Source organism: Saimiri boliviensis, chromosome 4 (assembly GCF_048565385.1).
Source record: "Saimiri boliviensis isolate mSaiBol1 chromosome 4, mSaiBol1.pri, whole genome shotgun sequence".
NCBI classification, from domain to species: domain Eukaryota; kingdom Metazoa; phylum Chordata; class Mammalia; order Primates; family Cebidae; genus Saimiri; species Saimiri boliviensis.
Window position 1 is genome coordinate 102,903,613 of NC_133452.1, and position 27,818 is coordinate 102,931,430.

The 27,818-nt window shown below is 40.2% G+C and overlaps 1 protein-coding gene and 1 pseudogene across 2 annotated transcripts in view; both read right to left on the reverse strand.

Annotated features, from left to right (window-relative positions):
* The window catches only part of BTBD9 (BTB domain containing 9), a 467,705-nt gene that overhangs the window by 224,859 nt on the left and 215,028 nt on the right, over positions 1 to 27,818 (reverse strand). The gene's annotated exons all lie outside the window — the stretch shown is intronic.
* LOC141584310 (transcription and mRNA export factor ENY2 pseudogene) lies at positions 1,286 to 12,559 on the reverse strand (annotated as a pseudogene).

The window sequence follows — 27,818 nt, forward strand, 5'->3', positions numbered from 1 at the left end:
TTTTGAGGAACTGTCAGACTATTTCCAAAGTAGCTGTGCCATTTTTACATTCTAACCCGCAGTTTATGAGGGTTCTAATTTCTCCATATCCTTGCCGACACTTGTTATCAGACTTTTTGATTCTAACCATCCTCCTGGGTTGAAGTGGTATCTCACAAGTTCTGATTTGCATTTTTCTCATGACTAATAATGTTGATCACTTCTTCATGTGTAGATTTTTTTTTTTTAATGGAGTCTCACTCTGTCACCCAGGCTGGTGTGCAGTGGTGTGATCTCAGCTCACTGCAACCTCTGCCTCCCATACTCAAGCAATTCTCCTGCCTCACCCTTCCTGAGTAGCTGGAATTACCGGCACATGCCACCATGCCCAACTAGTTTTTGCATTTTTAGTAGAGACAAGGTTTCACCATGTTGGCCAGGCTGGTCTTGAACTCCTAACGTCAAGAGATCCACCCACCTCAGCCTCCCAAAGTGCTGGGATTATAGGCATGAGCCACCTTGCCTGGCCATGTGTAAATTTTTTTATTAATGGGTACACGATACAAAAAAGTTGTGAGACCACTAGCATAAAGTTCTCTAGCAATTTCAGGAACAGTTATCCAATATAAACCCCAGAGAGCATTCTGAAGAAACAATAATAGCTAATATTCAAGATACTGAAATCTTCATGAACAATAAAAAAGAACATTGATAGGTGAAATCAAGACAAAAAGCATGGGAAACCAGTGCAGGATCAAAGATCAACCAGACATGGATGTTTAGACATTACCTCCAAATTCAGGAGATTAAAACAAGTCTAAGGAACATATACAGTATCACCTACATTGCCGCCACTGCTTAAACTGATATACATGGCTCCACTCTCATTACAAAGAGATAGATGGTGATGCTTTAGTCACTTTCTTAATACAATCATAAGCAATTTAAATAACTATCCTTTTTGATGTTATAGAACAACAGTCACAGTCAACATTCCTTTTGGAAATTGCACTGGTCTGTGAAATCCAAAAGTCTGGGAACTCCTTTAGTACAAACCTTCCACTCTAGAAAAGACCTTAGGTCTCTCTAATTTACTCTAAATCATTCCTGCTTTTATAAGCTTATACTTACTGTCTCCCTAATCCTGGAATATCAAAGCTTCAAATCTTACCAATTTTTGTTTGTTTTTCATTCATGAGATATTTATTAAAATAACACATTTAGGGGAAAAAAATCTATACAATGTATACATCATTACTGAAAAGTGTATTACCATCATACAAAAAAGGATTTTATTTTGGGAAACTTTTCTAATTTATGGCAAGTTTTACTTTCAGAAATAAAACCACAGAACACCACAATCTAATTCAATCTTAAAGGCTAGCATGCTGAGCAAGGAATGTTCTTATTCTTTGTAGGAGGTCCTTCTTTACACTGTCAGGTACCAGGGCTCTGCCTTTTGGAGGGATTTCAGCCACCAAGTCCAACAGTAACGTGTTCTAGTCCTTTTTCTTTAATCACCTCTTTACAGTGTGCCTTCAACTGATCCTTCCAGCCACATCCAATTAATTTAGCTCTCAGCAACTCTTTGAGACGTTCTCTTTCTCCAGTTTCTATCAACTTTCGGTTAATCGCTGCTCTCATCTGCGCATCTTTGTTCATCTTGCTAACCACACTCTTCGGCTGCCCGGACTTAGAAATCTTACCAATTTTTAAAGACTTCATGTCTTATTCATTCAGTTAGTCAGTGAGTCAGTTTACCCAAATATTTACTGAGTATGTAAGTGGAAGGCATCATGCTGAGGGGAACAGAATGAAGGAGAAGAATGTGTGCCAAGATGATTAGCTCATGAACCTTACTCTCAAGGGTTTTTACAAACTATCCTCTTTATCAAGTCTTCAGTTATAGACTGGTTAATAATTTCCTAATCACATTATCTGTTAATAGAATGATGAGGGGCCAGACTATTTTAAATCAGAGCTGCTCTCGAAAATCTAGCACATAGAGGTTACAGTACCCATTACACTGTACAGAATCTCTTAGGGAAGGCTTTCTGGATGAGTCACAGCTTTAAATAGGAAAGAAGGCAATAATAAAGGTCGTACCTTAAGTCAGATCAGGGAAGCAGAGCTTGCTGTCTTCTTAAATCTAAGAACTAATGTCAACAAATCTTCTGATTATTTTATCAAGAAAGAAAATGCTGTAATGATTAATTCTCTTTTAACTAATCTTTTTGATACCTCTAACACCAGAGTGGTTGTTTCTGAATAAAAAGTTGCTTGTTTCTCTTTCTTTTTCATAGCCGTTTTCTCTCTAATCCTTACCCTGCTGAATTTAATTGCCTTGGCAATGCCAAAACAATGTCTGATCCTAATAGGTCAGCATTGATCGCTCTAAACCAATTGGTTCCTTCATTAGCAAGAAAATGAAGTGAAGAGAAAAGGCAGGTGGCTCCTGAACAGGCAGCTGGGCTTTTGCTCCTCTTACAGGGCCTCTCTCTCATTAAACAGTAGCTGATCGATTTGCAACTTGCTCAAAATCCACAAAAACTATTTATCACTTTTGACACAGACCTGTTTTAACAGGCCATACAACTCAAGGTTTGGAGACTACAGACAGTCTATTTGTGGGGCCCATCACATTCTTCCCAGACAGATGTCTCTGAATACATTATGGAGAAAAAAATGTATACACATCATACAAAAGACCACTTTCTGGCAAGACACCAAGTAAAGTCCAGAATGGCTAATCCCAGCTCTGAGTTTCTGGAGTAAAGGCTTCCAAGAGGAGAGTCCTCCTCCCAGAGTCTAGATTCTATGGCACAGATCAGCAAGAGGAAGCAAAGAGGATTAAAAATATCAGTCATCATCACATAGAAACAGGGAAAAACAGAGTCAAAGAGGAAAAGGGAATGCAAAAAAAGAGAAAAAAAAAGCCCACAGAAAAAACACAATATATTCAGACTGTGTTTCTTTGGTTAGTTAGGAAATGACCCAAGAAAGAGAATAGACCAGGAGTTTTGTCAGATGGCCTAGGAACTGCCTCTCTGCTAGAATGGGTGAGTCCCTCATTCCTGGGGCAACAATGACATGACTAGAAACACAGCAACTCCTTTTTAAGCTAGGGAATGCAGCCTAGGAAAAGGGGGTACTACCCTATCTTGACTGGGCATCTACTATCTACCAAGGACCTTGTTAGGTAGTTTATATAAGCTATCTTACTGAACCTGATGACAATCTTATGAAGAAGCTAATTTTATACTCATTTGCCATATTAAAAAGAAAAATTAGGTTCAGAGATATAAAGTAACCTGTCCAATAACATATAGCAAGAAAGAAATGGCAGAATCTAAATGTAGTTCTGATTAATTCCAAAGACGCTGCCCATTTAATGAACTTCTAGGAAGGAAACTGAAAACAAACAAACCCCCCTGCCCCCAAATATAGAGTGAATTTATAAAGCACAAAAATAAAAAAAAATATAAAATAAGATAATTTTTTAAAAATTATTTATTTTGCTCATTAAGACAACAATTGTTTTTTGTTGTTGTTGTTTTTTGTTTTTTTGAGATGGAGTCTTGCTCTATTGCCCAGGCTAGAGTGCAGGGGCACAATCTTGGCTTACTGCAACCTCCGTCTCCCAGGTTGAAGCAATTCTCCTGCCTTAGCCTCCCAAGTAGCTTGGATTACAGGTGCACACCACCATGCCCAGCTAATTTTTGTATTTTTAGTAGAGACAAGGTTTCGCCGTGTTGGCTAGCCTGGTTCTGAACTCTTGACCTCAGGTGATCTGCCCACCTCAGCCTCCCTAAGTGCTGGAATTACAGGCGTGAGCCACCGTGCCCAGCCAAGACAATGATTTTCAAAGAGAATAAACAGAATAGGAAGAACATATAGCCATATTTAAGATTATTGCTTTCATTCTAGGGGTTCTTGCAAATTACCTCTGGGTTCGTACATTCTAAGGGGAGGAGGCAGGGCCAACATTGTCAACAAGTCTCCCTTTTGCTTGCTGCCTTTCCACATAGCTAGCAGAGCTAGAAGAGAACTGGTCTTAGAAACAACGGAAGCCACAATAGTAGGCCAATTTTCTCTTAAATTTCAAATCCAGAAACAGAAAGAACTTATTCAACTTCAATGCCAGTAAGTAATTCCTTGGTTTAACAACAACAAAAAGATCTAAGAAAAACTTTTTACTTCTCATCCTAAGCCACATCATAGTTATTTAATAAAAAGCACTTAGCAGTATGTTGAATTTATTCACCAGTCATTCACAGAACACCTTTCATGATCAAGATACTTGCTTAAGTCTGAATAAACACTGCTATGGTTATTAAAGCCTCTCATTGTAAGTACAAATTATCTGAAATAGTATTACATGTTGACTTACAGGGGAATGTCTGCAATATTTGACAACAAAAATAACCGAAAGGTGAATTTTTGACATAATCAGATGTGCCACTAATGACAGACAGATGGAGGTATGGAGCCTCTCAAAAATCTTCATTCTACTAAAAAAACTTCGGAGAAAGAGAAGAAAGGAGAAAGAGTTATTTAATAGGGGCCTATTATCTGCTGGCACTATATAATATCCTGGGGACACCAAAACGAAAAGATGAGGACACAGTTCTCTAAGAGTTCAGAGTTTAGTAGAAAAGACAGATGTCTGGTCATTCATCCATCCATCCATTCACCCATCCGTCCCTTCCTTCATTTTTCCAACCAACAACTATTTACTGAGAACCTATGATGTGTTACCAAGCACTATGCTGGGTACTGGGAATATAACAATAAACCTTTCCTCATGAAATTAAGAGTCCAGTGGGGAAGTCAGGCCAGAAAACAGGCAAGTATGATAAAATGTAATAAATAATTTAATGATAAAATGTAACAAATACATTTTATCATACTTGCCTGTTTGAGAGGACAAATACAGGGCATTCTAATAGCATAGAATAAGTAGGCCATTGGTGTTGAGGGTGGTGATGGGGTGGGCTGTCCTGTTAAAAAAAAAAAAAAAATGCTTCTCGCAGTAAGACATACCCAGATTGAAACTTGAGGGATAAACAGAAGAAGAGAAACAGAAGAGAAGTTTTTTGTGGTAAGACAGAACAATATGTAGAAACGTCCAGAGACAAGTCAGGGCATGCCAGAGGGGCTAAAAAGGAATTCTACAGGTGCGTCACACAGTGGTAGTCAGCCTCCAAAATGGCACCCAATGGTTGCTTTCTGTTATCCATTCTTCATGTAGTTCCTTCTCATACTAATATCCTATTGGTTACAAAGGTCAGTCCAAAATGATAATATCTGACTTTCAAGTCTAGGGGAAAAAAAAAAAAACAAAAACCAAAACACTGCAGTTTCTGCTTTGCTTTCTCTTGGATCACTTTCTTTGGAGGACAGCAGTCACCATGCTGCAGGGGACACTCCAGCAGCCCTCTGTATAGGACAATGTGGAAAGATCTTATGGCCTCTGCCAATGGCCAGTGTGAACTTGACAACTATGCAAATGGGCCACCTTGAAAAATGAATCTCTTAAGCCTATTCATAACTTCAGATGACCATAGCTTTGGCAGACATCTTGACTTTAATCCTATGAGAGACTGTGATGTAGGTATGAGCTGACAGATGATATAATAAGAAAAGAGAGAGAAAAAGAAAAACAAAAACAAAAGGAAAAGGAACTATGAAGATCCGAATGTTTATTTCTTGCCCCCAAAATTCATACGTTGAAATACTAACCCCCAACAGGACAGAATTAGGAGGTGGGGCCTTTGGGGAGGTGATTAGGTCATGAGTGAGGAGGTCATGAATGAGATTAGTTGCCAGAGAGCCAGGTGTGGTGGTTCACACCTGTAATCCTAATACTTTTGGAGGTTGAGGCGGGAGGAATACTTGAGCCCAAAAGTTAGAGACTAGCCTGAGCAATATAGTGGGACTCTGCCTCTACAAAAAAAGTTGTTTAAGTTAACAGGACGTGTTGGTTTGCACTTGTAGTCCCAGCTACTCAGGTGGCTGAGGTGGAAGGATTGCTTAGACTCAGGAGGTTAAAGGCTAAAATGAGCCGTGATCGTGCCAGCATGTCTCAAAAAAAAAAAAAAAAAAGCCAGAGAAAGGTTGTCTAGCTTTTTTGTCCCTTCCATCACGTGAGGCCACTGCTATAAAGCGCCACCTATAAATCAGTAAACAGCCCTCACCAGATGCCAAAATTGTTGCCACCTGGAAGTTGAATTTGGACTTCTTAGCCTCCATAACTGTGAGAAATAAATTTCTGTTGTTTATAAGCTGCCCAGTTAATAGTATTTGTTAGTAACAGCCTGAACAGACTAAGCAGCGACCTCAAGCCAGAAGCACTCAGCTAAACTACTCTCAAATTCCTAATCCCTAGAAACTGTGAGATAACAAATGCTGACTGTTGTTTTAAGTCACTCTGCTTGGGGTGATCTGTTACACAGCTAAACATAACTAATACACACAGCATTTAAGATGAGAGGAAGGAAGGTGACTGAGGTAAAAAGCTAAAAAGATAGGGTCAGATCAAGTAAAAATTTTAATGAAAGGATATTGGTCTTTATCATGAAAACAATGGGGAGTCACTGGAGGTTTTAAAAGAGGGAAATGACAGATCTACAATTAGCAAAAATATCTGGCTACGTTGTTCTTGTTTGGGAACTGAACTGAAGAAAGATAAAACCAAAACCGAAAAGCTGAGTCAGTGTACTGAAGGTGAACTTACTATGTCTCTAAGAATCCCTCAACCTCCACCAACTTTCACTTTATCGTATATTGAGTCACCCTTCTATCTGTGAACTTGGATAAAATGTCATATTGCTTTCTGAACAGTTGCAAAGGGGTAAGAGGAAGTCAATGGGAAACAGAAAATTAGGAGAAGGCCATGTCTGAACACCCTGCTGTGTGTCTTGCCATGGCCAGCAAGGTAGGGTGCTATACTATACTTTTCCCTCCTTGATTTTCTTTTATCCTTTACCCTCGCCACCTTGGGCTGGAAGTTACCAAAGAAAATGACAGCACTTTAACTCTTGCTTCAGCTCTATGTCCTACAGCTGCGATGTCACCTGTAGTAGTCACTGGCCACAGTTGTCTATTTAGAGGTGGAAATGTGGTTAATCTAGCTGGGTGTGGTGGCTCATGCCTGGAATCCCAGCACTTTGGGAGGCCGAGGTGGGTGGATCATGAGGCCAGGAGATCGGGACCATCCTGGTCAACATGGTAAAACCCCGTCTCTACTAAAAATACCAAAATTAGCTGGGTATGATGGCACGTGCCTGTAATCCCAGCTACTCAGGAGCCTAAGGCAGGAGAATTGCTTGAACCAGGGAGTCGGAAGTTGCGGTGAGCTGAGATCATACCATAGTACTCCAGCCTGGAGACACAGTGTCACTCTGTCTCAAAAAAAAGAAAGAAAGAGAGAAAGAGAGAAAGAGAGAAAGAAAAAGAAAAGAAAAGAAAAGAAAAGAAAGAAAGAAAAAAAAGAAAGAAATGTGGTTAATTAAATTAAGATGAGCTGTAAGTGTAAAGTGGATTTTGAAGACTAGTATTTAAAAAGGAATTTTAAACATATTGCTTTTATCTTGATTAAATGTTGACTTGATACTTTGACTACATTGGTTTAAATAAAATACATCATTAAATTAATTTCCCCTGATTTTTTTTTTTTTTTTTTGAGACAAGGTCTCACTCTGTCATCCAGGCTGGAGTGTAGCGGTACGATCTTGGCTGCAACCTCTGCCCCCTGGGTACAAGTATTCTCGTGCCCCAGCTTCACAAGTAGCTGGGATTATAGGCATGCACCATCACACCCGGCTAATTTTTGTATTTTTAGTAGAGATGGGGTTTGGTCATGTTGGCCAGGCTGGTCTTGAACTCCTGGTCTCAAGTGATTCACCCACCTTGGCCTCCCAAAGTGCCGGGATTACAGGTGTGAGCCTCTGCACCACCTCAGTGGCTACTAGAAAATTTAAAATAACACAATATTTCTATTAAACAGCACTGTTCTAGAGGACCTGGAATAAGACAGTACACAAGTTAAGCAAGAAAAGGGCAACCAGTTATTGCAATGTAGATGTGGAAAAGAAGACTGAAAAAGAACTGAAGGACAAATCACTGCCAAATAGAAATGACTGGCTGTGGAAGAGGGGAGGAATGAAAGATGATGCCCAGCTTTGTGTATGGGACAACTCACTGAAATGAGAACTTCGGAAGACGAACATGCTGGAAGGTAGGATTCGTTATCTTAAGGCATTCTGTTGTGAATTTCGGGTGCCTGTGCATCACTCTGGTGAAGCTATGCAGTGGCCATATTTCAGCATGCTAACCACAAGCACAGGAGAGAGAACTAGGCAGGAGACGAAGATGGGTTATTAACAGATGCCACGCGAGCTCATGAAATTGCTAAGAAAGGGTGTGCAGAATAAGAAAAGTGGAGGACATAGACAAGCACATTAAAAATATCATTCTAGATTGTGATAGGTGTTACACAGAAAATAGAGCAGAATCTCAAGATAGTGAGTGATGGGATAGGGTCGAGTGGTTAAAATTGGGAATAAATGAGATGGGAGCAAGGAAGTACACTGGACAAAAAGCACATTCTTTGTGGAGGAAACATCAAGTGCAAATGCCAAGAATTATAAACAGCCTGACAGGTTTATGGAAGGGGCAGGAGTCTGGTGCTATTGGAATATATAATAGAGTAGGAGGCATGCAACAGGAGAAACTGCATGGGCACAGAGTGGGCAGATCACAAAAGGCTCTGCATTGTAAGCTGTGGATCTGGACTTTGCCATAGACAAAGAGGAGCCCTGAGAAGTTTTAGTAGAGGAGTGACATGACTTCATTTGATTTTTACAACTTTCTTCAAGGTACATATTCCTAACTACAAGGAACCCTACTCACTTGGTTCTTACATATCATTGGGTTCCATGGAGGACAATTTTAAAAATACTATATTAAATGACTTCTCTAGGCTTTAAACCTAAACGGTCTATGGTTAAAAGATCAGTGAGAGAAATATAAAATTGTACTTGTGGCCAGGCGCAGTGGCTCATGCCTGTAATCCCAGCACTTTGGGAGGCCGAGGCGGGTGGATCACCTGAGGTTGGGAGTTTGAGACCAGCCTGATCAACATGGAGAAACCCCATCTCTACTAAAAATACAAAATTAGCTGGGCATGGTGGCGCATACCTGTAATCCCAGCTTCTAGGGAGGCCGAGGCAGGAGAATTGCTTGACCCCGGGAAGCAGAGGTTGCAGTGCACCAATATTGCGCCATTGCACTCCACCCTGGGTGACAAGAGCAAAACTCCATCTCAAAAAATAAATTAATAAAATAAAATGAAATTGTACTTGTGCTAGGTTCACAAGTCTCTCTTCTCTGTCCTTCCCAATCCTCCCCTCATTCACACTCAGATAACTGAGTACACAGCAAGCCTGAATGTTAGGAATATGAGGCCCTACCAAGGAATCAATGTCACATATTCAGATAAAAATACATGGGAAGGAGGAAGTAAATACCCTCCTGAGGGCCATCATTAAACCATCCAAACTAAAAAGAGACAATACAAGTCACAGCCTGATTATTCTGCAATGGCCTCATCCAGGCCCCTTCACCATCCTCTGTCTACCTGCTCATTTGCTCTTAATGATTCCATTGCCCACTCACCCTCCCCTCATAGGGACCCAGGTCCAGAAAAGAAGGAAACCCCCAAAGAAGTTAGCTACGAAAACAAAAGAAAAGAAAATTAGCTAATGGCTAAAACAGAGTTTAACATTATCTGTTGATTCCAACTTTATTTCAACAAAGCACTTACCATTTTTCCCTAAATTATTCTCACACTCATTTAAAAATGTAACTATTTAATTTGTGGCTAGAAGTAACTTCTGGAGATACACACTCCCTGCCCTCAGTTTAGAGCCTTTTGCCATCACACTACTTTCATTTCATACTGGGATTTCTAAGATGAAACATTTCCTAACACTAAGAGGGGGAAATAATTTGTTTTACTAGGAAAAAGTTTGTTTTTAAAATAAATGATGTTCAGGAATAGCTTTCAACAGTGTTCCTTACGATACAATAGCAGGTCCTGTGGTAAGAAGAATTTGCAAACACCTTGCAAAAACACTGAGAAATGACTGTGTCTCAACAGTCAAATGAGTTTTTGAACAAAAACTAAATTAAATCCATTATGAAAAGCTTTTCAATGGACTACATCTAAATCCCACTGACTTCTTAATCTTTCTAGACTTTAATATAATGCACCTAACACTACTTAGATTTAGAATATTTAGGATATCTGGAAGTAAATCTCTAAATCTTAAAACTGTCTACTAGTTTAACTATAAATACTATACATGTATAATCACATGAAAGGCAACAGTGCAAGTGAAAGAATGCTGGACTTGGGAGCATGAAGACTTTTGCTTCTGCTGTTTTCTACTCATTGTATGAATTGTGGCAGCTTACTTAAACTTCCTTTGTAAGTGTCAGTTTACCTGTCAATAAAATGAGGTTACCAGTAAATAATAAATGAATTCCCTATATAGGTTCACCAGCAAGGATTCGTCACTGTAAAATGAAGACAGAAGTTAGCATTAAATGAGAATAATTCATTGTAACATACATAGTAGTTTAATGCCTGTCACCTAATAAGTGTTCAGCAAATGTTAACTACACATATTCTATTCTTTAAAAGAATCCCAAGGAAGACTACGACTGGCTTTGCATATTGGTTCCAATATATTTGAAATTATAACAAGAAGATGTTCTTTAAAATTGTTAATATAATCAATACACAAAAATCAATTGTATTTCTACATATGAGCAATGAAAAAATAAAAATACAAATAAGAAAACATTTTCATCGACAATCGCATCAAAAAGAATAAAATGGGAGGGCACAGTGGCTCACGCCTGTAATCCCAGCACTTTGAGAGGCCGAGGTGGGTAGATCACAAGGTCAAGAGATCGAGACCATCCTGGCCAACATGGTGAAACCCTGTTTTTATTAAAAATACAAAAATTAGTTGGGCACGGTGGTGCGTGCTACTCAAGAGGCTGAGGCAGGAGAAACACTTGACTGGGAGTCGGAGGTTGCGGTGAGCCGAGATCACGCCACTGCACTCCAGCCTGGGTAACAGAGTGAGACTGCATCTCAAAAAAATAAAAAGAATAAAATATTTAGAAACATATTTAGGAAATATGTAAGACTAGTACCTTGAAAACTATAAAGTATTGTTGAAAGAAATCCTAACTAAATGGAAGGACATTCTGTGTTCATGAATTAAATGATTTAATATGTTAAGGTGGCAGTATTTCCCAAAGTGATCCATAGATTCAATTCAATCTATTTCAAAATCCCAACATGCTCACTGGGCGCAGTGGCACATGCCTGTAATCCCAGCATTTTGGGAGGCTGAGGTGGGTGGATAACGAGGTCAGGAGTTTGAGACCAGCCTGACCAACATGATAAAACCCTGTCTCTACTAAAAATACAAAAATTAGGCACGGTAGTATGCGCCTGTAATCCCAGCTACTTGGGAGGCTGAGGGAGGGGAATCGCTTGAACCTGCGTGGCGAAGGTTGCAGTGAGCCAAGATCATGCCATTGCACTTCAGCCTGGGCGACAGAGCAAGACTCTGTCTCAAAAAAAAAAAAAAAAAAAAAAAAAAATCCCAACACGCTTATTTGTAGAAATTGACAACCTGAACCCAGAATAGCTAAAACAATCCCCCATCCTCAAAATAAGTAGAAGACTCACAGTTCCTGATTAGAAAACATATGACAAACCACAGTAATCAAGACAGTGTAACACTGGCCTAAGCATAGACATATAAACCAATAGAATAAAATTGAGACTACAGAACTAAACCCAAATATCTATGGTCAACTGATTTTTAACAAGGTTGCCAAGGAAATTCAGAGGGGAAAATAGTCTTTTCAACAAATGTTTCTGAGACAACTGGATATCCACATACAAAAGAATGAATTTAGACTCTTACCTCATACCATATATAAAAAGTAACTCATAATAGATCAAAGACCTAAACCTAAGAGCTAAAACTATAAAACTTTTAGAAGGAAATATAAGTGTATATTATTATAACCTTAGATTAAGCAATGGTTTCTTAGCACTGAAACATAAATCGACCAGACTTGGTGGCTCATGCCTATCACCCCAGCACTTTGGGAGGCCAAGGAGGGAGGATTGCTTGAGCTCAGGAGTTCGCAACCAGTGCGGGTACCATAGTGAGATTCCATCTCCACTAAAATTAGAAAAATACATTAGCTGGACATGGTGGTGTGTACCTTTCATCCCAGCTACTCTGCTGGTTAAGGTGGGAGAATCACTTAAGCCTGGGACACAGAGACTGCAGTGAGCTATCATGGTACCACTGCACTCCAACCTGGGTACTAGAGTGAAACCCTGTCTCAGAAAAGGAAATAAAAGGGGAACGGGGAAATATATAAAATATAAATATGAATATAGATATCTTCTATAATATATAAACATATAAATAGATACATAAATTATAACTATATATAAATATGTAGATATATCTTAAAACCCAACAATTAAAGAAACAAGTAATCCAATTAAACAATGGGCACATAAAGAAAAACCAACTCAATTTAAAAAGGGGTAAAGAATCTGGATAAGACATTTTCCAGAAAAACAAAAACAAAAACATAAATACCCAATAAGCACATAAAAAGACACTCAGTGTCATTAGCCATCAGGTAATACAAATCAAAACCACAATTGATATATTCACAAGGAAGGCTATAATCAAAAATGCCTGGTAACAACAATGAGTGTTGATGAGGATGTTGAGAAATTAGAACCATTCCCTACTGCTAGTGGGAATGTAAAATGGAAAACAATGTGGCAGATCCTCAAAAAATTAATAGAATTTCCATATGGCCCAGCAATTCTACTCCTAGTTATGTACGCAACGAATCTGAAAACATATGTCCATACAAGGCCATGTACATGAATGTGTAGTATTATTCATAGCGGCCAAAAGATTAAAATGGGCCAAATATCCATCGACTGATGGCTACATAAAATATTGTATTTTCATACAATGGAACATTATATGAAATGAAATACTTATATATGCTATAACACAGATGAACCTTGAGAAGATTATGTGAAGTAAAATAAGCCAGACACAAAAAGCCACATCCTGTATGACTCTATTTACATGAAATGTCCAGAATACACAAATCCATAAAGACACAAAGTATATTAGTTAGTGGTGGCCAGGGGATGGGGGGAGAAGGAATTGGGAAGTGACTGCTTATGGGTACAGGGTTTCTTTTTGGGGTGATATAAATGTTAGTGGTGACAGATGCACAACCTTCTGAATATTCTAAAGACTACTTAATTGTACACCTTGTGAATTTATGACATATTAACCATATCTCAATGTTTAAAATTCCCAAACAAGTGGCTAATATGAATCCATTTCTTCAGCACACTAGCCCATTTTATTTCCTCAGCAGTCTTAGGAAACAGTACTCTTCATTTACCATAGCATGATTTTGTGAGTCTAGTATCTTTAAACAGTAGTAGACTCAGTTAGGTAACCTTACTTGATAAAGAAGTAGAATAGACAAATTTGCACTTTATCTGACACAGTTCCAAAATAGAGGATGCATTCATTACTGACAGCACAGCTAGGACAATAGAAGAACCACACATTTAAAAACTGAAAGCTTCTGCCCTGAGCAAGTTAATAAAAAAACAAAGCCTCAAACTGCTAACTATACATCCCTGAGCCTGCCTGGCATGCATGAGATCTCATTCTGCCAAAAACCAAATTCAAAACAAATACCAAGATTCTAGGGAGGGCAAAGCACTTCTGGTTGTTACTACAGATAAGGGATAAACAGATGTGTTTCATTCTGGGATTGTTATTATCAAATTGGTCCTGGACAGAGGAGGATAAAATTAGGACAGTTTAACTCCAGGTGAAAAGGTACAGCTCAGTTCCAGAGTGACCCCCTTGAAATACTTACTACTTCAATTATTTGTCAGAAAAGAGGCAAATTCAGAAATCTCTTCAGGTAAGAGACTTAGCCCTTTTCAGTGTCGTAGAATTCATACTGGGAAGAGGCTGAGGTAGGAAATATTACTGTAATCACTGAGGCTTTTAGTGCTTATTGTCAATAATTATGAAGCAATCCTTGTCTGAGTCATACTTCGAAACAATCAGGAGAAATCAAAGCCACAATGTGAGAGTTTCAGGAACAAATAAAAAACTTGACTGATGGTTATGGCTTTGAGGTGTGCAATTCTGGGAACATACCATGATCTCTGGCTTCTGTCCAGAGTGCTAAATAGACAATCTATCTGAGGAAGGTCCTGACCCTCACAACTGACCTGGGCAGGTCTGTGACTACATGTGTATGACTTGCTTTGAATCTGATACCCTGTAAGACACGTGAAGAAAATTTGGAAACTGGCAGAACAGTTAAAAAAGAAAATCAATTGGACAGTCATTGTAAGGCTTCTGTCAACTTCTGGTTTCTTGCCATAGAGAGTAATGATTCCTGCCAGTCACTTAGAAAAAGAATAGCTTCTAGAAAAGCCAAATTGCTATGACCTAAAAACAGCAACTCTGCATCAGCACATAAAAACTTATAGAAGGTTGGAAGTCTGAAAAATCAGATTCATATTCAGAAATTTAATCTCTCCTCCAATATTGAAGCTATAATGAGAAATAAGCTCCTGCAAAAACACATATTAATCATTTTATTGGTTCTGTTGTTTAAAAAAACTCCAATAACACACAGCTAGTGTTACATTCTCAGTGCAAATGATAGTGGTTTTGTGATGGCAAAACCTCAAATTATTTTATCCAGATGTGTTCTATAATTTTTTTAAACTATTCTCAAACAAGAAGTCAATGCAATCAAGAAAAGTAGCCATAAAGCCTATTTGAGTTCCCATACTAATCACAGATATTCTAGTGGTCTAAATATTCTAGTGATAAACAACTCAGCACCTAGAATAATTCTCCATGTCAGCTGTGCACAACAGTTACAAATGAAATTTTGAAAAAGTCTCTGGGGGAGTAAATTTTGAAGAAGTCTTTGTGAAGATGCTGCGGGGAGGGGCAGTGAATGTAGGTGTTTCAGAGATCAACAACAGTGGAGAGAATGTTAAAGAGCTAAGGTGTCAGCAGAGACATGTATTGGTAAGCTACTATTCAAGTGGGCTCAATTTTAGGCCTCTAAACCCAAAACCTGAGCTTAGATCCCACACACGTTCCTGCGTCCTTAGGTAAAAGGCAGGGGAAGATAAGGAAAGAAATTCTTCACAACTCTGTGGGAGAGGGAACTAGCACCTTCTTATAAATCATTGGCTCCTACACAGATCTAACATTTTAGAGTCTCAGAAAAGAGTAACCATAAGGAGCATCAGCATAGGCCAAAGGCAAAATTCTTTGCCAAGCTGTAAGTGCTGTTGAGATTCTGATCTACAGCTTGAGAATTGATTGTTTTTTTTGTTTTGTTTTGTTTTGTTTTAAGTCTCTAAATTCTACTGCCTATCAGCAAGTTTAAGCAAGCCCCACATCACACTGTATAGGAATATACATACATTACCATTCCATTAAATGTCTTGTCAGAATTCGTACTTGGAAAAGACCTCTTAGATTAGGGAATTACATTTTCATTTACAGTAAGGACTTGGCATTCCCAATTCCCAGTGGTAGTACTAGAAGAATTGGAAAAATATTTTCTGATACTCTCTCAAAAACAATGTCAGAAGATTAAAAGACTAGTCCTAGATACGCAATCTCAATAAGAAGAATTACATTGGGGGAAATTACAGTTCCTACAGGTATCATATCATCGGAAATTGATAATTGCGTTGGTGAGGGAGGTAGGACAAAGTACTTTACTATTATGATTTCTTTTCTTTTTAGAGTCGGGGTTTCACCACATTGGCCAGGCTGGTCTTGAACTCCTGACCTCAGGTTATCTGCCTGCCTCGGCCTCCCAAAGTGCTGGGATTACAGGCGTGAGCCACCATGTCCAGCCTATTATGATTTTTTAATGCGGATCACGCTTTACGGCCCAGGCTGGAGTGCAGTGCCTATTCACAGACATGATCACAGTACACCACAGCCTCAAACTCCTCTTAAACTCCTGGGCTCTAGCAATCCTCCTGCTTCAGCCTCCTCAGTAGCTGGATCTATAAGTGAGTACCACTATGCCTGACTAGAATTAAAACCAAGCTCAGGGAAGCTCAATGACCAGTCTGCAAAGAAGGATTCACATGGTTAGTAAGCAGCAGAACCAGGTCTGGAAGCGAAGTCTTTAGAGTTCAAATTCCTTGTTCTGTTTCCACTACCTGGCTGTCTTTTGTAAACAAACATGCATGCGTAAGAAGAATGGGAGGCAGAGATGGGAGTGAACAAGAAGAAAGCAGAATAAAAATCTATGTTGCACCTGAGTATTTCTCAAATAGACTTTAATTTTAATTTTCCTACAGGTTTGGAAAAGTATTTGATGACTACATTTTAACTGTTTAAATTTTATTTTCCTTTCAATTCCAACTTGCAACACATCTGTTGATAACATATAAAATGAAATTGCCAGAGAATAAGCAATGAGTTGTTTTCAATAAATTCCAACTTTTGTGCCCAGTCCAATTCAAATGGCAGCTTTCAGAATGAGCACAAATTTAAAGACCATTTCAGAGAAATAAAAGAGGACGCTCTTTCAGTAGGGAATCACTTTTGAGTTTTGGTTCTTGAAATGTTATGTTCAAGACCAATGAATTATCCAGTACACTTGTGCACAAACCTGGCTATGCCCGGATCAGGATGAGAAGCAGACTAGCCACAGTTCTTCCTGTATGCAACCTGTAGCAGCCCCTTGCAGAGTTTGGCTGGGGTTCTGAAGAATTCTAGTCATGTATTTAATAAAAGCCATTTTCCCAATGTGCTAGACTTCAGTTCTAACTTAGAAAAGGGGAGCTAAGTTGGGTGAAGTTAAATGTGGGGGAGGCTGGGCGTTGTGGCTCACGCCTATACTACCAGCACTTTGGGAGGCCAAGGCAGGTGGATCACCTGAGGTCAGGAGTTCAAGACTAGCCTGGTCAACATGGTGAAGCCCCATCTCTACTAAATATACAAAAATTAGCTGGGCCTGGTGGTGGGTGCCTGTAATCCCAGCTACTTGGGAGGCTGAGGCAGGAGAATCGCTTGAACCTTGGAGGTACAGGTTACAGCGAGCTGAGACAGAGTGCCATTGCACTCCGGCCTGGGCAACAGAAGCGAAACTGTGTCTCAAAAAAAAAGTTAAATGTGGGGAAATATGCAAGACAAAATCAGTTAAGTGACTGCTTTCAATAAAACCAAACTATTGCATTTTCCAAGGGTATTTTCACAATGTTTTTCTATATTCATGACTATAAACATGATCAATACTAAATCCTGAAATAGCTATGGAAATAATTATCAAAACTGGATTTAATTAGAAGACGAACAAAATCCATCATGCTTGCCTTCCCATCCAGATAAATTAAAGAATTCCTGCATTTAAGGTCCTCAATGAACCAATTCTGCTGTATAATGAGATGAAAAGAAAGTTGTTTTTTGCTTTCTTTCTGGAGATCATGTATTTATTTTTCCTAAAAACGGAATCCCAATGAAACAGCTGATACAGAACTTAAAATTAAGCCATTTTACTTACTAACACTTGATGGACATGATTTAAAATCATGGCATTAACAAAGCATGGTGGGTGCCTGTAATCTCAATACTTTGAGAAAGTGAGGCAGGAGGATCACATGAGTCCTGCAGTTCGAGATCAGCTTGGGCAACATAGTGAGACCCTATCTCAAAATAAAATAGAAAAATTCGCCAGGTGTAGTGGCATACACCTGCAGTCCCAGTTACTTGGGAAGCTGAGGCAGGAGGATCACTTGTGCCCACGAGTTCAAGGCTATAATTGTGCCACTGCACTCCAGCAACAGAGCAAGATCCTGTCTCTAAACAAAACAAAACAAACAAAACCAAAAAAACAGTTCTCACATTCTCTTACTTCCCTTTGCCCAGTACTCTGACATTCAAAGGTTAAATACACTGAAGAGAATCCAAAAAGAATCCAAAGCTTTGTGATATGGAGAGGGGATGAACCCACCAATGTTTGTTTTTCCGTTGACGGGGCTGAAATGATTCCCAGACTGCCACACTGACGCCTTAGCCCTATATCAAGAGATATAGTTGTAAGGGTCACTACATTTGCATGTTGGCTTAACAAGAAAAATCCCCCAAAAACCATTCAACATGCAAACTATAAATACTCCAAAGTAAAGAGCTGCTGTGTAAAATCAACAGAAAAAGAAAGAGATGTATGCAAAGAGGGAACACCTTTTATTATTTCCCAAGCCTTACCAACAATAGGCTTCCAAATTAATTTGTCTTTACCCCTCTTTGTCTGAAAAACTAAAGCTAAAAGCAGTAGCATTTCTACCACCCCTCCTTCACCCAGTCCATTCTCAGGAAACACGGAGCCCATAGGAAGTATCCAAAGGGAAAGTGATACGAAATTCTAATGCTTAGGTACTACTTTAGGTACCAATGCTATAGAAAAAGACCAAAGAAAAATGATTGGTGGGCCAGGCATAGTGGCTCATGCCTGTAATCCTAGCACTTTGGGAGGCCTAGGCCGGGCGGATCACCTGAGGCCAGGAGTTTGAGACCAGCCAGGTCAATATGGTGAAATCCTGTCTCTATTAAAAATGCAAAAATTAGTCAGGGCGTGGTGGCAGGTGCCCGTGATCCCAGCTACTTGGGAGGCGGAGGCAGGAGAATTGCCTGAACTAGGGAGGTGGAGGTTGCAGTGAGCCAACATCACATCGCTGCAGTCCAGGCTGGGTGACAGAGACTCCATCTCGAAACAAAACAAAATCCAAGAGAAGTAATTTGTAGCCTAGAACATAATGTAAATTAATTCCTTAAGCTAGCTTAATCTGCATACTTTTCTGAGATATTCTATAAGGGCTTAATAAGTGTCCATTAGTTCTGAAATGGAAGATAAGATGTAACATAGAGTAGCCTGCAGTTTTAAAAAAAACTTATTTCTAATTTACATGTCTAAAATTCAAGAGAACAAATGTTTATAAACTCCTGTTTACTGATTAAGGATTTCTTGAAGAGGCCATTCTAAAATATGTGACCTTATGGGTGGTTGTACATGTGTGTAATTTTCTGAGTATAAAACCAAAAAACAAGGCATAATTCAAACTAATTCATCCAGTCAGTCATCTCCCTAGCATGAACTGAATTCTGTAATCATTTTCTAGAGCTAAACCATAAAATTTTCTGGGTTATAGCGTATCAATGAGTTTTTATTTTAAAAAATCATCATAGCCGGGCGTGGTGGCTCAAGCCTGTAATCCCAGCACTTCGGGAGGCTGAGGCGGGTGGATCACGAGGTCAAGAGATCGAGACCATCCTGGTCAACATGGTGAAACCCCGTCTCTACTAAAAATACAAAAAATTAGCTGGACATGGTGGCGCGTGCCTGTAGTCCCAGCTACTCAGGAGGCTGAGGCAGGAGAATTGCCTGAACCCAGGAGGCGGAGGTTGCGGTGAGCCGAGATCGCGCCATTGCACTCCAGCCTGGGTAACGAGCGAAACTCCGTCTCAAAAAAAAAAATCATCACTCCACTTGCTCAAAGAAATGAATGGCTTAAACAATATCAAGGGTTTTTATTTGAATATTTTTACATAGTTGAGAAAATCCAAAACATCTACCTTTTTATCTTAGAATTAGAAATAAAAATCTAGTTGGCCACGCATGGAGGCCTCACACCTGTAATTCCAGCACTTTGGGAGGCTGAGGTGGCAGGATCACTTGAGCCCAGGAATTTGAGACCAGCCTGGGCAACTCAGTGAGACCCTCACATCTACAAAAAAATTAAAAATTAGCCAAGCATGGTGGCATGTACCTGTAGTCTCTGCTACTTAGGAGGCTGAGGTGGGAAGATCACTTGAGCCCAGGAGGCTGAGGCTGCAGTGAGCCATGATCATACCACTGCACTCAAGCCTGGGCAACCAAGAGAGACCTTGTCTCAAAAAAGACAAAAAAAAAAAGAAAAGGAAAAAAATGTCAATAGAACAATCTCAAAAACTTAGCATTTTTTTATTCCATGAAACTAAAGAATTGTGCAATGCAAGATTTTTAAATGAACAGCTCTAAAATTACCGTCATTTATAAGAAAACATGAAAATGCTCCATGGTCATATATCAACTATGAATTAAACATCTTCAGTGAGGAAGTTCCTTAGAGAATAATATTGAATGATTAGTGATGCAACAGTGTACAACAGTGAAAATGTGAAGTCATGAGGGCTGGGCACAGTGGCTAATGCCTATAATCCCAACATTTTGGGAGGCTGAGGTGGGAGGATCACTTGAGCCAGGGAATTCAAGACCAGCCTGGGTAATATAGTGAAACCTTGAATCTATAAAAAAATAATTTAAGCCAGGCATAGTGGCTCACACCTGTAATCCCAGCACTTTGTGAGGCCAAGGCAGGTGGATCACCTGAGGTCAGGAGTTCAACACCAGCCTGGCCAACATGGTAAAACCCCATCTCTACTAAAAATACAAAAATTAGCCAGGTGTGGTGGCATGTGCCTGTAGTCCCAGCTATTCAGGAAGCTGAGACATGAGAATCGCCTAAACCCAGGAGGCAGAGGTTGCAGTGAGCTGCAATCAGGCCACTGCACTCCAGACTGGGCGACAGAGCAAGACTGCCTAAAAAAAAAAAAAAATCACAGTTGCAAAATTTGTAAACTGCCTTAGAAATTCCCAGTCTAGCCTACTGTATATAGTCAAGTATGATGAGTAGGTGCAACCCCGAGGGTGACTTTCACATAAGTGGTACTTATTGGAACTGTTCAATGTGTTGGCCCTGCTACCAGGTGCCTACCCTTTGGAAATCATTTCTTCCTACCAAACTCTTTTTTTGATTGAAATTAAGTTTAGTCCTCTGTCTCCAACCTTTCCTTCTCTCCTTCCTTCCTTCTTTTTTCTTAACTATGCCCTCGGGGAGGACAATAGCATCCGTCTTTTAAAAAGTATTCTTGCGCCGGGCGCGGTGGCTCAAGCCTGTAATCCCAGCACTTTGGGAGGCCGAGGCGGGTGGATCACGAGGTCGAGAGATCAAGACCATCCTGGTCAACATGGTGAAACCCCGTCTCTACTAAAGGTGCAAAAAATTAGCTGGGCATGGTGGCGCGTGCCTGTAATCCCAGCTACTCAGGAGGCTGAGGCAGGAGAATTGCTTGAACCCAGGAGGCGGAGATCACACTACCGAGACAGCTCAGCTCAGTGGTTCCATACCTGTTCCAGCATGAAGACCCCATCTTCCCTCTGGAAATGTTGGCAGCCCTGCCAATGAAAGAAGCTGTTATTTGGCCGGGTGCGGCCAAATAACTGTAATCCCAGCACTTTGGGAGGCCGAGGCAGGTGGATCACAAGGTCGAGAGATCGAGACCATCCTGGTCAACATGGCGAAACCCCGTCTCTACTAAAAATACAAAACATTAGCTGGGCATGGTGGTGCGTGCCTGTAATCCCAGCTACTCAGGAGGCTGAGGCAGGAGAATCGCCTGAACCCAGGAGGCGGAGGTTGCGGTGAGCCGAGATCGCGCCACTGCACTCCAGCCTGGGTAACAAGAGCGAAACTCCGTCTCAAAAAAAAAAAAAGTATTCTTGCCCAAACCTAGACTCCTCTTCAGTGGTGTGGCTTAACTAGGAAAGACAAGCTGAAATGTCCACGTAGGTGGCATGGGAACTGGAAAGGGACAGACTGGAGAACATATGCTTATACTCAGTACAGTGAGGCAGCGGGGGCTGTGGATCTGATGTTGAGAAAGTTTCCTATTTTTCAAGAGCAGCTGATGATTTGGATATTTTTATGAGAAATTTCCCAATTTTTAAGAGCTAACATCCAATTTTGATTTCCTTATACTGTATAGGCCAAACAAAAATGCCACTGTTTAGACCTCTAGTTTGTCAGGCCTGTTTTAAATCTTTTCTCAGCAGGCTTATTCTTAACCAATTAATCATCTAGGTTGCTCTTCAGTAACTGGTTGACCAGCCATTATCATCACTTTCAGAACACAGAGCTCAAAAAGGGACATAATTTTCTAAGAATGTGATGTGACTGGTGCACAGTATGACATCTCTGTTTCGCATGTCATCTTCCTGTACAAGCATTCTAGGACCTCACGGTTTTTTTAAAGAGCAGTATATCCCATCCTATGCTGGAACTTGCCCACAGTCACACAATTATTATTTTTTAAAGACAGCATTCTAATTAGAAAGCAATTCCTTTGATGCCTGGTTCAGTCCTTCTGTCTCACTGACCTACTGTGTAACCTTCAAGTTCCCCATCCATGAAATGAGAATAATAATCCATGGCTGGGCATGGTGGCTCACGCCTGTAATCCCAGCACTTTGGGAGGCCAAGGAGGGTGGATCATGAGGTCAAGAGATCGAGACCATCCTGGGGCGAAACCAACAAGGTGAAACCCCATCTCTACTAAAAAATACAAAAATTAGCTGCGCATGGTGGCGCGCGTCTGTAGTCCCAGCTACGCAGGAGGCTGAGGCAGGAGAACTGTTTGAACTGGGGCGGTGGAGGTTGCAGTGAGCCGAGATTATGCCACTGCACTGCCTGGTGCCTGGCAACAGAGCCAGACTCTATCTCAAAAAAATACATATATAATCATAATAGTCCATAAATGGTTGTAATAACGTGTCTATTGATGGGCTTTTTGGTGAAGATTGAATGATTTGTTATGTGTAAAGTGTTCTGCACAATGTCTGGCACCCACAAAGTGACAAGTGCTGTTATTGTAGCTATTATGCAGCAATGTGCACATTTAAAATAGTTTAGAGAATCCCTAAAAGTTTCATAGAAGTTTACGTGTTACATTTATTACGTTACCTTTATGTTTGCAGACTATCACTAAAAGAAACAGCACGGGCAAAATTCGCCATTTGCAAAAACAAAATCATTGCTATTCAGTGCCTTGTGCTTGTCAAGGTGCTTATTTCAAGTGGATTACTTGATAATACGTTGTAATACTCTCCCTGCTACCTGGAATAGGAAGACATCCATAACTAGGGGTCATTTAGAAGGTATTCTCTCATTCTTACAGCTGTCTTTTGTGTTCTATGGCATCTCAAACACAGTAGCTAATAGTAGCTCTCCCAATAAATTTTACTCATTCTTTGAATAATGAAGGACGTAAGTCACAAGGTCCTGATGATTTGAATTCATCATGTTCCCCCAAACCATATATTACTTTTTAAAAACAACCACCAAAATGACCCTTTTCTCCCTCTGGCTACGGCCCTTTCTCTCTCTCTTTTTTTTTTTCCTTCACATCAATCTCCACTTTCTTTCTTCCCATTTATTCCTCAGCATGCTGCCATTGGTCTTCCGCCTCCACTACTCCATGGGATCTGTTCAGATATTTTTCAGCCCTGCTGGCTGCTGTGCACTCTTAATGTGACTGACGACACCTTTCTCCTGTGACATCACTCTTTCTTTTTTTTCCTTCCTGCCTCTCCTATGCTCTTCATCAATATCCCTCTCTTTTATGCATGGTCCGCTCCCTTTATGCTGTCCCATAAACATGGGTGCTATTTAAGAGTCGTGCCTGGCTTTCTCCTTTTACTTTATATACCTGACCTAGGTATCTCATCTATATCATGATTTTAGGTATTCTCCTTAAGTTACTAACACCCAAATTAGTAATTACTAAGCTCCAGAACCACACTTTCAATTGCCTACTAGACACTTCCCCTAAAAGGTTCTACAGGTACTTTAAACCCTAAACATCCAAAATAAAAGTTAACATCTCAATGCTCCCACTCTAAATTGCTTTTTTTTTCCCCTTTCCAACTTAGCAAATGGCATCATTATCAACATAGGCATAGCTTATGAAGACATACCTTTTGTAGGAAGCATAATGACCCTCCCCAAACATGTCCATGTCCTACTCCCCAGAATCTGTGAGTATATTAGATTATATGGTAAAGAGAATTAAAGTTGTAGATGGAATTAAAGTTGCTAATCAGTTGACTTTTAAATGGGGAGATTTTTTACCCTGGATTATCTGGGTGGGAACAATGGAATCACAAAGGCCTTTAAAAGTGGAAGAGGACAGCAGAGATTGCTAGCTTTGAAGAGGGAAGGGAGCCATAAATAAAGGAACATGGACAGCCTCTAGAATTTGGAAATGGAGAGAAAATGGTTTCTCCCTTAGAGCCTCCAGAAAGGAATGCAGTCCTGACACCTTGATTTTAGCCCAGTGAGACCCATTTTGGAATTCTGACTTCCAGAACTCCAAGATAATTATTTCATGTTGTTTTAAGCCACAAGTTTGTGGTAATTTGTTACAGCAGCAATAGGAAACTAATACAGCAACCAAGGCAGAAGGTGGAGAGTTATCCTCTACTTCTATTCAATTTCTCTCTAAGCATTGTGGCAATTATTACCTAAATAACTTTCAAATCCAATTCCTCTTCTTCTTCTTCACCCCATTACTGCAACGTGACACTATTTTATTTAGACTATCACAACCTCCTACTGGTTGTCTTTAGTTTTGCACTCCCGTCTAGCTCCATTCCTATCCATTGATCCTCTATTCTTGCTAGGCTGCCCAGGCTGGAGTGCTTTAAAAAAAAATTCTGCCCCACTCTTATTCCTTTAAATGACTCCTCACCGACTTCGGGATCAAGTGCAAATACCCTAACGGAGCCTATCGAGTCTTGCCAGAGCCAGAGAAGTTGGCTAGAACCAGACAGATTGGTTAGATGTAGCATCAAAACATTGCTGAGGCACTATACATTGCTAGAAATGTACAGAAAGAGAGGAAAATTACACCTAGCAGAATTCCATAGTACCAAGTACTCCATGAGACTGGAGGAAAACACTCCTAATTAGCCACTGGGAGGTGGGTGGGGTAGGGTAGGATGGAATGAAAGCCCCAGAGAGATTCCTCAGTGGCACAGATAGATGTCTGTCGAGTGTTGAGTTGTAGATACCTGGGATAACAGGCATGAGCTACCCTACCTACCCTAACCTCTTTATTTGTAAGGGTAGCTCCTAAGAGGTAGTGCTGTAGTCAGCTCTGTGGAGGAGTCAGGTGTCCCCCTCTGTACTGTTACATTGCCTGGGGCCACTCTCTAATGTCACACTTATCTTGCTCACATCTTTCAGTCTCTGTATTTAACTACAAAACATGGCTGAGGAGGCTCTGCACTTTGGGACACAGTCACCAAAGGGTTCAGTCCTTGTCCTTTCCAGCCCTCAGTATCTCTTAAGTACTATTAAATAACATTTCCAGAAAGGGTGTCAAATTACTGGTCTGTCCAAGATCTGGAAACTACATTGCTCTATGTGTGACGTGCAGGTCCCATCCTTTCCCCATAAACCTTGTGGTTTTTGTTTTGTTTTTTGTTTTGAGACCAAGTCACGCTCTGTTGCCCAGGCTGCAGTGCAGGGGTGCGATCACAGCTCTCTGAAACCTTGATCTCCTGGGCTCAAACAAGATGCTCTGTGCCTCAGCCTCCCAAGTAGCTAGGGCTATAGCACATGCCACCACACCTTGCTAATTATTCTTTTTAAATTTTTCTGTGGAGACAGGGTCTCATTATGCTGCACAGGCTAGTCTCAAACTTTTGGCCTCAAGTGATCCTCGGCCTCCCAAAGCACTAGAATTACAGGCTTGAGTTACCCTGCCCACCCTGACCTCTTCTATTTGTAAGGGCAGCTCCTAAGAAGCAGTGCTGTAGTTAGTTCTGTAGACAAGTCAGGTGTCACCCTCTGTACTCTTACATCACCTGGGACATGCTCTAATATTGCACCTACCTAATTTGCATGTAAGTTAATTGTTTTTAAATCCATATCCTCTGCCTAGAATGCAATCTCCTAAAGGGTAAGGCTCCTAAAGAGGTGTTTTATTCACCTCTGTACCCTACCACCTAATAAAGTGTTGACACATAGGTCAGTGCAGTGGCTCACATCTGTTTGGGAGGTGGAGGTTAGTGGATCACTTGAGTCTGGGAGTTCGAGACTAGCCTGGGAAACATGGCAAAACCACATCTCTATAAAAAAAAAAATACAAAATTAAGCTGGGCACGGTAGCACGTGCCTAGAGTCCCAGCTACTTGCCAGGCTGAGGTGGGAGGATCACAGGGGCCTGGGAGGTTGAGGTTATAGTGGGCCCTGATTGCACCACTGCATTCCGGCCTGGGCAACAAAGCAACACCCTGTCTCAAGGAGAGAAAAAAAAAGGTATTGACACATAACTGGTATTTTAAAAATAAACAAGTATATGAATATTAATTTTAGTTGACTTTCATTTTCCTATAATATGAAGCAGTCTTTGTTTTGGATAACCAATCATCATAGCTAACAAACGGGAAGATTTTTTAAAAGGCACACCTTTTAAAAGTCATTCATTTATCAGCTTTGTACCATGGGAAAGAAAGCAGATGAACAATGTAACCTGGAACTCTTGCCTCCTAAAACTGAAGAATGCTTTTTTCTATTATCATTTATGTCTTGCTTATGGCCCATAAAAAGTCAGATTTAACTGCATTGGAAATTTAAGGGAAAAATATAAAAGATCTTGATGAAACAAAAGCGTTGGTATGAGATGAGCCTTCCAAGAGAAATAAATTACACAAAATCACTCTTTCTGACTCTAAATACAAGGATAAATATGTTTAGGGTTACACAACTACCATGTAAACGTGTTAAGGCTGAGATGCAGAAATTGGCCTAATTGTATACAAGGCTGTCCATTTACAAATCAGACAGGCTAGACTTATCTACCCAAGTGTACATTGGACATTTCTCCTCTTTGTCTCTACCACTTCCACTCTGCTCCTCCCCCACCAAAGAGAAAAAAAGGATGCAGAGAGGAGAAGAGAATGCATGTGTGTACCAATATGAGTGAGTGAGTGAGTGAGTGAGTAAGTGAGTGAGCGAGTGAGTGAGTTTGCTGGTTGCTATAGGAGAACCTTAGGAAAATCTAATGGAACCTGAAATTTCTCAGGTCCTTCTAAAGTAATAAGTTTTCTCCTTTGCACAGTATTATACAACCTGTTTTTAATTATGACTACCCTAAGGAGTTTTTTAAAACATTATCTCCAATTGCTCCCTACCCCCCAAGAAATTTTAGTCCCACAGCTATATTGTATATCCGTTTATGTACTATATGTATATCTGTATTTTATACATAAAAAGAATAAATTCTTTTAGACCTCAGGAATGAATTTTTACTCCCTTGGGGTGATAGCACCTTGGATGAGAATGCATGGACTAAAACAGCAGCTGGGCACAGTGGCGTGTGCCTATCATCCCAGCAGCTATTGGGGAGGCTAAGGCAGAAGGATTGCTTGTGCCCAAGAGTTTGGGTCCAGCCTGGACAACAAGTGAGACCCTGTCTCTAAAAATAAAAATAAATGAAAAGGAAATGCATGGACTAGAGGATATAACTATGATAACCACTGTTCTGAAGCAAGGTAAGCCAAAGATGACTAAGCCCATTCTTACGAAACAGCAAGATAGACAGGCTAAAGATCAGTAAATAGCTGTGTGTTTGTATTTAAGGAAAACAAATAGCAGATGAAATTATAGTAGAGGATTTACCTTTATTTAGAATACTGCTATTAATAGTTTACTATTTTAATGCACATATTTCATAATCTTTGTAGGTGTTGACCCTGTCTCTTTTCTTAAGGTCTACTGAAAGACTGCCCAGAGGACA